The sequence below is a fragment of the Vulpes vulpes genome, chromosome 3 (assembly GCF_048418805.1).
Source record: "Vulpes vulpes isolate BD-2025 chromosome 3, VulVul3, whole genome shotgun sequence".
Classification (NCBI taxonomy): Eukaryota; Metazoa; Chordata; class Mammalia; order Carnivora; family Canidae; genus Vulpes; species Vulpes vulpes.
In genome coordinates this window covers 55,655,820-55,666,285 of record NC_132782.1, presented here as the reverse complement: position 1 = coordinate 55,666,285, position 10,466 = coordinate 55,655,820, and the positions used below count along the sequence as shown (strand labels likewise).

The window sequence follows — 10,466 nt, the reverse complement described above, 5'->3', positions numbered from 1 at the left end:
GGGATGCAATGTAGTGCCTTTTGCATTCTCCTCCCAACCCAGTTCCTATATATTGTCTCATCTTCCTTTTTCTACCACCACAGCTTTCAAGAGTATTTTAACAGAAGAAAAGGTAATAGTAGTAAGGGATAAAAAGGGCCAGAGAGAATCCTAGAATCCATTCATTCTTTCACTCATCCAACAAACATTTTAGTTCTGTCATCTTTGAGTCTTAGTATGCACAGTGGCTATCCATATTGGTGGTCGTTCCAAAGGTGGTGTAATGATGTCTTTGTCAGGTGAATTAACAGGAAAGCAGAGGGGGGGGGGGAGAGGGAGAGAGAGAGAGAAAAGAAAAGGAGGGAGGAGGGAGTATGGAGGGAGTGGAAGAGAAGGAAAGGAAGGAAGGAAGGGGGTGAAGGAGAGGGAGGAAAAGAAAGTGTGTCATCTAGTGGTTACAGTGGGAAATATGCATTGTTTTCTACTACACAGAATAAGACAAGATTTACTGCAGAAAGGACTTTAAAGAGGAAATTGAGGTGATTTGTCTAATGTCACATGGCTAGTTAACAGCAGAGGTAGGCATATAACCCAAATGCTGATACTAAGACCTATATAAAGATTAATGTAAATTCTGATTGTTTCAGACTCTTAAAAATGTGGTTCGAATGATTTTAAATTTGATTAGAAAATATTTTTAGTATTTATTTTTGTCAAGTTATGGTATCTTGGCGTCAAAGGGGGAAAAGTACATTGATTAAAAGGAGGAACGAGATGGATCTATGATAATATTAACACTGAATTATTTTTCCCTTAGAAGTTCTGCCTCCATGGTGCAGCTGGCTGGCTGGCTCAGTCAGTAGAGCATGAGACTATTGATCTTGGGGTTGTAAGTTCCATCTCCATGCTAAAAATGAAGTCTTTTAAAAGTTCTGTCTCCCTCACCAAATAGGAAGTTCCTCAAAAGCAGATTATCTCAGTCATCTTTTCTTTATTATTATTATTTATGATAGTCACACACAGAGAGAGAGGCAGAGACATAGGCAGAGGGAGAAGCAGGCTCCAAGCACCAGGAGCCCGATGTGGGACTCGATCCCGGGTCTCCAGGATCGTGCCCTGGGCCAAAGGCAGGCGCTAAACCGCTGTGCCACCCAGGGATCCCCCTCTCAGTCATCTTTTTAAAAAATATTTATTTATTTCAGAGAGAGAGAGAGAGAGAGAGAGAGCATGAGCATATGTCTGGGGGAATGGGGGATCTCAAGCAGACTCCACTGTGCACAGAGCCTGAAGCAGGGCTCGATCTCATGACCCTGCTTGAGATCATGATCTGAGCGGAAATCAAGAGTCAGATGCTCAACCAACCGAGCTACCCAGGCACCCCTATCTTATTCATCTTTGTATACCCAATGCCCTAGTGTGGTGTCTCTCCTGAATGAATGAACAATGAATGAATGGAATTAGGCGGCTGAGATTCCAGAACTAGTCAGTCCTAGATCCTAGTCATTCTAGATTCTAGTCAGTTCTCTACCGACTGCCACTGGCTAACTCTGTAACTTCAGCAGATTAATTTTTATGGTTCACAGAGTCATTAAAAATGTCATTGATCCTTTTTAATGATAGAGTTGGAAGAAACCTTAAATTGTATCTATCCCAACTACATTATTCAATGGGTTCATGGAATTACCTGATTATTTGGAACACATACTTATTACCAGTATTTCAATAATAATACTAATATCTATGCTAGCTTTGTCGTAGTCGTAGAACAAAGACTGAATGAATATTTAAGAGAAATTGCTTGCAGTAGATTAGCCTAAGATTGTGTCATGGCATTGCAATGCACTCAATCTTTCTACCTTTGGTTACTGCTTGGAGCAGTTACTTACTCTGGTGCAGCCAGTTAAAACAGAAGAGAGGGCCCACTCACAGGAGGTGATACTTAACCCCTCAGTTCTGGGTAAGTATAAGACGTTCACCAGGGGAGAGGGAGCTAACTCTATTTTAAGTGAACTCAGCAGTGCCAGACCAGAACATTCAAAGTCATCAGAATCCTGTGGCATCTGCTAGGTTACCTTGCTCCTGTCTCTCCTGGACTGGGATTTTCCTAGTCCTTTTCACTTGACAGTGAAGGTCTTGAAAGTGAATTTGCTTTTACCTTATTAACAGCCTGCAGCAGATTTTGGGGATGGAGGGAGGTAGTGAGCATTTCAAGACTTCATGTCCCCTCCTAGCCCTGACACTAATTGTGTGACTTTCAGTTCGTTGCTTCTCTGGATCCAATTTTCCTTACTTGCTTGTATCATCAAGAGCTTAACTAACATTATTCTCTCTAAAGTTCTTTTCACTTCTAATATTCTGTGAAATGTTTTTGTTGTAAGGATCAACGTTTTTGTGGTAAGGACGAATCCTCGGTTCCACTGGTCTTCTGTTTTTTGTGTTGTTTTCCCAGGTTAGCTTTCTTCCTTCCATCATTTATTATCTCCGTGTTTTTGAGAGCAGAGCCTGGGTGGTATTCGTCCTGCTAGCACAGTAACCAAGCAGGTAAGTGGACTTCAAGCACAATATTCCACCTTTGGAGGAGCTCCTCACCCTTCAGAGGGAAAAGTACCAAGTATCATTAATCTCTTGATTGAAAGCTGAGGATACAACACATAGGAAAACTGGTACCAGCTTTTCCTAACCACTTACCAGTTACAACAGGAAAGAAGACAGCGCTTGGAATCGTTAACAGTCATCGAGCGACTCCTTGCGCCAGGGCTTTCCATGCATTATCTCAAGTGACGCACACACCAGCCCTGAGTTCTAAGCACTAGGACCATCATCTGTTTCACAAAGAAACGGGCACAGAGAGGCTAAGTAACCTGCCAAGGTAACATCCTTACAAGTGAGAAGCAGCAGCATTCCAGACTAGACATCACAACCTCAGATGTGCTCCGGAGCTCTCCACTGACCAGAAAAAAAAAAAAATCGGAAAAATCACAACAACCTTGTGTTCGACACAGAGGGAGCACAGGCAAGTGACTGCAGACGCTGGCAAACCAGCTTGAAAAACAAAAAACAAAAAAAGAGCTCTTCCAAGGTGGACTACACAGCCATTAAGGACAGCAGGGGGGGAAAGAACCCGGGAGAGAGATCTGCAGCGCGCCTGCATCCCGGGGAAACCGAGGACGAGGCCGGAAGTGACGTCACTAGCAAGAGGCGGACGCTAGGGTGAGACTACCGGACCAAGCGGAATTTCGGGCCGGAAGTGATGCACAGGAAGTTACGCCCTGGAGGCGGTACCTGGTGGTGGAGGGCGTCGCGATGGGCGGGGCGGAGCGTCTGTGGTCATCCTGGAGCCTTGCATCGCGGGCAGGTAACGGTCGGGCCACCTTGGACCGGGTCAAGGGTGAAAGTTGTTGTTGGTGGCCCAGGTAGCTCGTGCAGGGAGAGGTGGGTCTCGCATTAGGCTGGAGGAAAGACTCCTTGGCGTGGGATTCCCTGGGGAGGGAGGGGTGCGAGGAACTTTGGGAACGGGGTCGTGAGGACCGAGGTCGTCGAGGAAACACAGGTTGGGATTTCCAGGAGTCGGTCACGGCCGGGAGTCGTGGGCTCCTGAGCCTTGGCGCTTTAGGGTGAGAAGTGGACCCTGGGCACTGAGACGAGCCGACCTAGAGTTCATTACTTACTTACTCCGACCTTCCCCCCGCCCCCCGCTTCTGTTCTGCCACCAGGGGGACAGGTACTTCATCTCTTAATCCAGGACAGTGCCTTGCCACTACTCACTATTAGGGATTCTTTAGATGTTGTCGAGTGAATAAATTATTTAATATGAACGTACGGACCAGATTCTCGCTCAGCAAGGAGAACTTCTCCCGAACTTCAGGATCCCTACCTGACTGTAGAAGTGACTTCAACTTAATCTGCTAACCAGTGATGTGTGAGGCTGCTGAGGGAGTACAGATGCAGGCATTGCTGTTGTTCTGTGAGGTTATTGAAATTTAGAAATTTGCCTTCATACTTTTCGATGGTGGGGGTAGAGGATAAGGCTATTAATTCAGCATCTTTCAGATTCCTTTACTTTTCTGGGAAGAACTTCCAGGTAATGATGGAGCGGAATGATAAGCTGCAGTTTAGCACTGAGCTTCTCATTAGTGTTCTGAGCGCTTTCTTTCCAGCAATATGAACTGACTTTCTATTTCCTTCATGTTTTCTTATGTTGGGGTACTTCTTACATTTGAGAGGTAAATAAGAATGATTTCATAACAAAGATGAAAATATTAATTTATAAAAATCCAGTCAGAGGTTTCACCTGGTGTGTTCACATAACATAAACTCCTTACACAGGCTTGTAGGAGGCCTCCAAAAGAATGAATCCTTGAAGATTAAATTGTCTCCTTTATAAAATACTTGTTTAGGTGTCTTAAATGTGATGAAGAGTGGGCATAGACCTAAAGGACAGGTGCTGTAGCCAGATTGGTTTTTTGATTGTCAAGTGTAAAAAAGTGCAAACAACAGACACATCAGGCTGTGTAATGGGATCTGGGCATGAATCATTATCTGGATGCAGTGATTTTGTGTATGGGCTTTGTGCTATCTAATGAGATAGTAGCTCCTAAGAGGTTCTAGAATCTTTTTTAGAGTGGATATAATGGAGTAGGAAAATCCGAATTTGTGCCTTTGTTTGTTTGTTTTTACAAAGAATAAACTAGTAAGCATTTTTAGATTTAAAAATGCAAGGGGCACCTGGCTGGCTCATTCTGTGGAGCATTCAACTTGTGATCTCGGGGTTGTGGGTTCGAGCCCTGCATTGGCTGTAGAGATTGCTTAAAAATAAAATCTTTAAAGATGAAAAATCCAAGAAATTTAAAAAGATAGTTTGAAAAAAAACCAGAAAGTAGGCATGTAAATACATGATTGTAATCACTTAAATTTTAAAAGTTTGCCTGCCTTTAAAATTTGTTTTCTCAATTTCTGGAAAGTGTTGGTATTCAAATCATTACATGCTCTTACTATAGTGCCACCTTTAGAATACATATAAATATGGTACAACAGTGTTTTGAGATCTTCCAGATTCTGTTAATAGTGATGTCTTACTTAAAAATAAGTTATATTTCTGCTACCTCATTCTGCTGTTCAATGTCATATCCACTAATTTTGCATATCTAAATGTCTATATTCATAATAGTAACTATTATAACTATTATTCATAATAAGTTAGTATCCAAGTGGTAACTTAGATATGTGCATTGACATTCTTGAGGTTTTCAGTTTTGCAGAACACTGATATCTATGGACTCTAACATGGACTTCATTTAAAGAAATCCACGGATCATTAATGGACAAAAACATGAATCAGTTTATGTTGTGGCATACAAATCCTAGCACTTTGGGAAAGGTAAGTTGTTGACTATGTTTTATGTTAGGTGAGAAATAGAACAGCCTTGGATTGGTCTAGGAAATTGTAGGATTGTGATTGAAAAATACAGAATGAATCTTCAAATTATGTTTTAATCTGGACCTTCCAAAAAGGTTTGTTCTGTATATACGAGGTAATTATAACCATTTCTTTGTAAAATTGATGAGAAGTTGAGGAGATTGACAAGTTATGTTACTCCTGGAAGATCACCGTTCTGCCTCTTTCTGTAAGAGATCTTCTTGCAACACCACTCCATACCCGGGTAGAATATATCAACGTGTGGATACCCCTGTAGAAACGGGGCTCCAGATAGTTCTTTAAGTCATTTTATTATCCAAGTTTGGCTCTGGGATAATATATGTATAAAATCTTCTGGCCAGTTTTACTTTATATGTTAGGTTAAAGCAAGAAATGAAGTTTAAAAAATGGCTTCTTCCTCCTTTTATCTTGCTTTATTTATGCTATCTTCCTTTCTTTTCTTTTAAAAAATTACAGGATTCATTCTCCAGCCCCTTTATCTTTCTGTCCTCGGGAAATTTCTCTCTCTCTCTTTTTTTTCCTATTTTATCTTAGGAGTTTGTTAACTTTCAGATCTTTAACTTCTAACTTTGTGATATTGTTTGGCACCTTTTAATGACTAAGCATTAATACTTATAGTTTTTCTTAGTCTCCTTTGTAGAGACAATGGCTTCTTGTTTAGAATCTGCTCAATTCCAAAACCAGTCAGGACTTCAGGGAATTCTTTCAGATATATTTGTGGCCACACACAAAAATTTGTATATAAGAGACCATTGCCATATTATTTAAAAATAAGAAACAGGGATCCCTGGGTGGCGCAGCGGTTTAGCGCCTGCCTTTGGCCCAGGGCGCGATCCTGGAGACCCGGGATCGAATCCCACGTCGGGCTCCCGGTGCATGGAGCCTGCTTCTCCCTCTGCCTGTGTCTCTGCCTCTCTCTCTCTCTCTCTCTGTGACTATCATAAATAAATAAAAATTGAAAAAAAAATTAAAAAAAAAAAAATAAGAAACAAACAAACTAGGGATAACCTAAACATCCCTCAGTGAAGGTCTGGTTAAATAGGTGCCTTCATGCAATGTAGTACTTTGTACCTCTTAGAAAGAATGAAGCAAATCCATCGGCAAAGGTGTGGTAAAATCTCTGATATATTGTTAACTGAGAAAAACAGTAGAATTATATGTATAGTGTGTTTCCATTTGTGTTTTTAAAAGGTTTTATATGTACATGCAAAATTTCTTCAGAATCTGTGTGAGGAACTATAGATAGGTACCCCTGGTCAGTGAGACTATAGGTCTCTAATGGGAAGATGACTCATATTTTTTCTATGTACTCTTTCTGGTGGATTGACTTTTTAACTATGAACATGTTTTTATAATACTGGGAAACATTAAATGACAAGGCTTTAAGCTAATTTAAGAATTATGGGAGCCTACAACTCTTCCTTAGGACATTTGTCCTTAGAATTATTTGCACTATTCAGTGGGAATGGGGTTATGTAAGTGAGTGCAGTTTTTGTCAGAGCTGCATGGGAGGTTTGGGGACATTATAATAGGTTTTTAACCTTGACATTAGATTATTATTCTTATGAATAAACTAAGTGCTTAGTGCTTCTGAATTTAATACTCCTATGTAATTGTAGCATGTTACTGGCCTCCCCAGGTAATATGGATATTATCTTTGTTTGCAAGCTGGGTTTATATTGTGTTGGCATGGTCCTTCTGAGCCTCTCAGTATTACTGAAAGTGATGGACTTTGTTTTATTTGAATTGCTATTGAGGGACTCTTTAAATAAGTCTTAGTTATTTTTTACTTTGTTCTTGATGTTTAGAGCTGGCTTAACACATTTCAAAGAATGGCTTATTCTCTTTGTTAGCAAAATCAGCAAACCAGTAAGATTCTTTAGATATATATGTATATTCTCATTCTGTATTGAGGATAATACTTGAAGTAGCTGATTATTTGCCATGGGATTCAGCAAAAATTTCTTGTGGTTTTTACTTCTCTAGCTGTCTTTGCCTTTCCACATTTTTGTTGTCAGAAATTTGGAATAATATAATAGGTAAATATAAGAATACAAGAAATTTAAAGATATAGTAATCTTCATTCATTAGTAATGGGATTTTTATTTGAAACTTGCTTGAGAATAAGCTTTTGTAAGATACATACCTTTATAATACCACTGATTGTTAAAATCAAAATTAAGGCCACTTACCTGGGAGCTGAATAATGGAATAGAACAGATTATGGTATGCTTGGCGTTACATATATATTTTGGCAGAGTATTTTGTATATAATCATTTAAGTTAAGTGATGCTTTGCTCCTCAAGATCCTTGGGATTAATCACTACAAGCCACAAAGTGGTAATCACTGGGCAGGATGCCTAGAGTGGGACACCTTTTTCTTGCTAAGAGAATGAATAGCAAGCAATGAATCCAAGGGTAGATTATATTTTCCAGAGTCAAGATGAATATGGTAAAGGTAACATATAGAGATAAATAAGCACATAAACATAAAAGTTACATGTAACAAAGAGTTGGGGAAGATACATGTATATGTGTATGTGTCTATGCATGTAAATATGTATTTATAAAATGTGTGCATATATATATATATATATATATATATATATAGTTTTATACATAATATTTATAAAATTTTCTGGAAAACCAAAAGTTCCAGATAGGAAGATAACCAGTTAGCACAGGAGGAAAAAAAAGTCAGAATTTTGAGACCTTAGAGGTGGGACTGTCATGGTCTAATTCATGATTATGAGAGCAGCTTAGGGAATTTTGGGTGTTTTAAGATCATTCACAGGTTCAAGTGATAGGAAGTTAGATAAAAGCCTGAGAGAAAATTAAAATGTAACAAACACATCAGATTATGGTTGAGGGTACCTTTTAAGATGCTGCTCTATGGTATTTTGCGGGGAGGGGAGGAGAAAAGGGAGAACTCAAAAATGTATTGCTCTTCAATTTGAATTTGAGCTAGGACCAGAAGTCTTTCCTAATTTTCCAGTGGTGTATTACCAAGATGGATGAATTAGATCAATTAACTAATAAAGCATTATTCTACAAAAACTGATTTGATTATTAGATAAACCTCAAAGAATAAGATAACCCTTTTAACCAGTTTTGTGATTATGTAAAAGGATAACTGTGATGATCTAGACTGAGGACTGGAATCATTTTGTTCAGAAAACAAGACTTTGGAAGAGTTAGGAAAACTGTAGGAAGCACACATGTTGTCTTTTATTTGAGGCCAAATGAGAGAAGGTATAGAACTAGTCAGCAGGGGCACAGGTTATGTCCAGAGGCAGTAAACTTTGGGTCATTACGGGTGCTTAAGCAGGGTTTGAACATCAGGAATGTTGTAGAGAGGATTTCTCATTGTGTAAGAGATTGTACTAGATTATTGTAAAAGTTCCTTTCAAATTCTAAAATGTTTTTTATATTGCAATGAAGTATTATGAGTACACATTCTGTTACCCCTGTCTTTAAATATTGATAGCTAACTTACCCACTCATCATTTATCCACCAACCTCAACTTAACCTATAACCAGGAAGTAAATTTAAAAATTACCCGAGTTCCTAAAGTATAAGACACAAAACCCATATGCTTTTTCTTAGGTCCTTACTCTGTTTATTGACTTTTTTAAAAAGATAGTTCTAATAAGCCTAATTAACTGGTATCTAACTCCACAGTATACTAGAAGCAGCAAATTGTGAGTAGGCCAAATGCTAGTGTAAGTTTAATATATATTAATGCTAATAGTGGCATTGGCATGCTTAAGCAACCTTTTTTTATTATACAAGTGATCTGTGTCCACTTGACAAAAAATAGAATGTAGAAACATATAAAATATACACTTATATATCACCAAAAAGAAATAGTTACCTATAGTCCCCTACCACTGTTAATATTTTAGTGGCATGCTTTATATTAAACTCCTTTAACAGTCCTGCAGGACGGTACTTCTGAGTAGTGACTGCTGAAACTGATTCTACGTTACTTTAGTTTAGAAAGTTAAATTAGTCACTATACTTTCTAATCAGAATATGCAGTGAAAGACTGGGACATGGCACAATGCTGATTTGAAGACAGCCTTAGTCCTGGTCAATTTTGTTGCATTGATACCAGTTTTGTAGAATAGTGGGCAGAGGTTGGTATTCTGGAGCCAAAGGGCCTAAGTTTGAATCCTCATTCTACTATTAACTAGCAGGGTAAATTCTCAGAATTTCTTAATTTCTATGTGCTTCAGTTTCTTCTCTTGTAAATTGAGGATAATAATATCAAATTCATGAGATTGTTGTGAGGATTATGTAATCTACATAAAATGCTTAGAGTGGTGCCCAGCACAAAGTATAAATGCAGTACATATTAGTTGCTATTATTATTTTTAATTTTTTTAAAGATTTATTTTATTTTTTTAGAGAGAGATAGTATGAGTAGGGGGAGGGGCAGAGGAAGAGAATCCCCAAGCATACTTCCCACTGAGCACAGAGCCTAATGTGAGCTCAGTCTCAGGACCCATGAGATCACAACCTGAGCTAAAAGCAATAGTTGGTCTCCCAACCGACTGAGCTACCCAGGTGCCCCATTATTATTAATTTTTAAAAATTTAAAGTTTTCTTGGAAGAAACGTTTATAGGAGTACATAAAATAAAAAGAAACAAGTCAGAATGAGCTCAAAAGTAGTCAGATTTATTATATATATTTCATAAAAACCTGCAAAGTGGTCTGATTTTTCCATTGTGAGGCTTTGTTGACTTTTCTCCCTTGCTAAATATTTTCAAACCATAATATTCCTAGTTCAATTTCTTTCTCTAACCCACAAAGACAACTTTATTTTATGCTGTCTCTTCCAACAACTATTTGGCCGTGCCTTCAAAGATTGAAAGCCCTTTAAGGCAATCGAATATCATGGATAGTGACCAGAGAGATTCAGGAAATTATCATTAAATCAGTTTCTCTGATTATAGTCCAAGATGGTTTTGTAAGAAGTTTAAATTCTGCCATTTAAAGTGAATATTAATCAAATAGATAAGCCAATAAACATATTAAGCCATTC

General features: G+C 38.6%; 1 protein-coding gene and 1 long non-coding RNA gene across 8 annotated transcripts in view; one reads left to right on the top strand and one right to left on the bottom strand.

Moving 5' to 3' along the window:
- Nucleotides 1–663: 663 nt before the first annotated feature.
- LOC140598227 (uncharacterized) lies at nt 664–3,142 on the bottom strand. The gene is made up of 3 exons (XR_012000436.1): nt 2,901–3,142; nt 2,668–2,801; nt 664–2,569 (listed from the first exon to the last, which is right to left on the bottom strand). It is a non-coding gene; the product is annotated as an uncharacterized lncRNA (long non-coding RNA).
- Nucleotides 3,143–3,206: 64 nt separating this feature from the next.
- Nucleotides 3,207–10,466, top strand: part of MAP3K13 (mitogen-activated protein kinase kinase kinase 13) — a 172,163-nt gene continuing 164,903 nt past the window's right edge. The window contains exons 1-2 of one of the 7 annotated variants that reach the window (XM_072752520.1): nt 3,207–3,334; nt 5,230–5,356. The gene's annotated coding sequence lies outside the window, so the exon portion shown is untranslated. Of the gene's footprint in view, nt 3,412–5,229; nt 5,357–10,466 lie in introns of all 7 variants that reach the window. The other 6 variants (XM_072752523.1, XM_072752527.1, XM_072752526.1 and 3 more) reach the window with 6 other exon arrangements.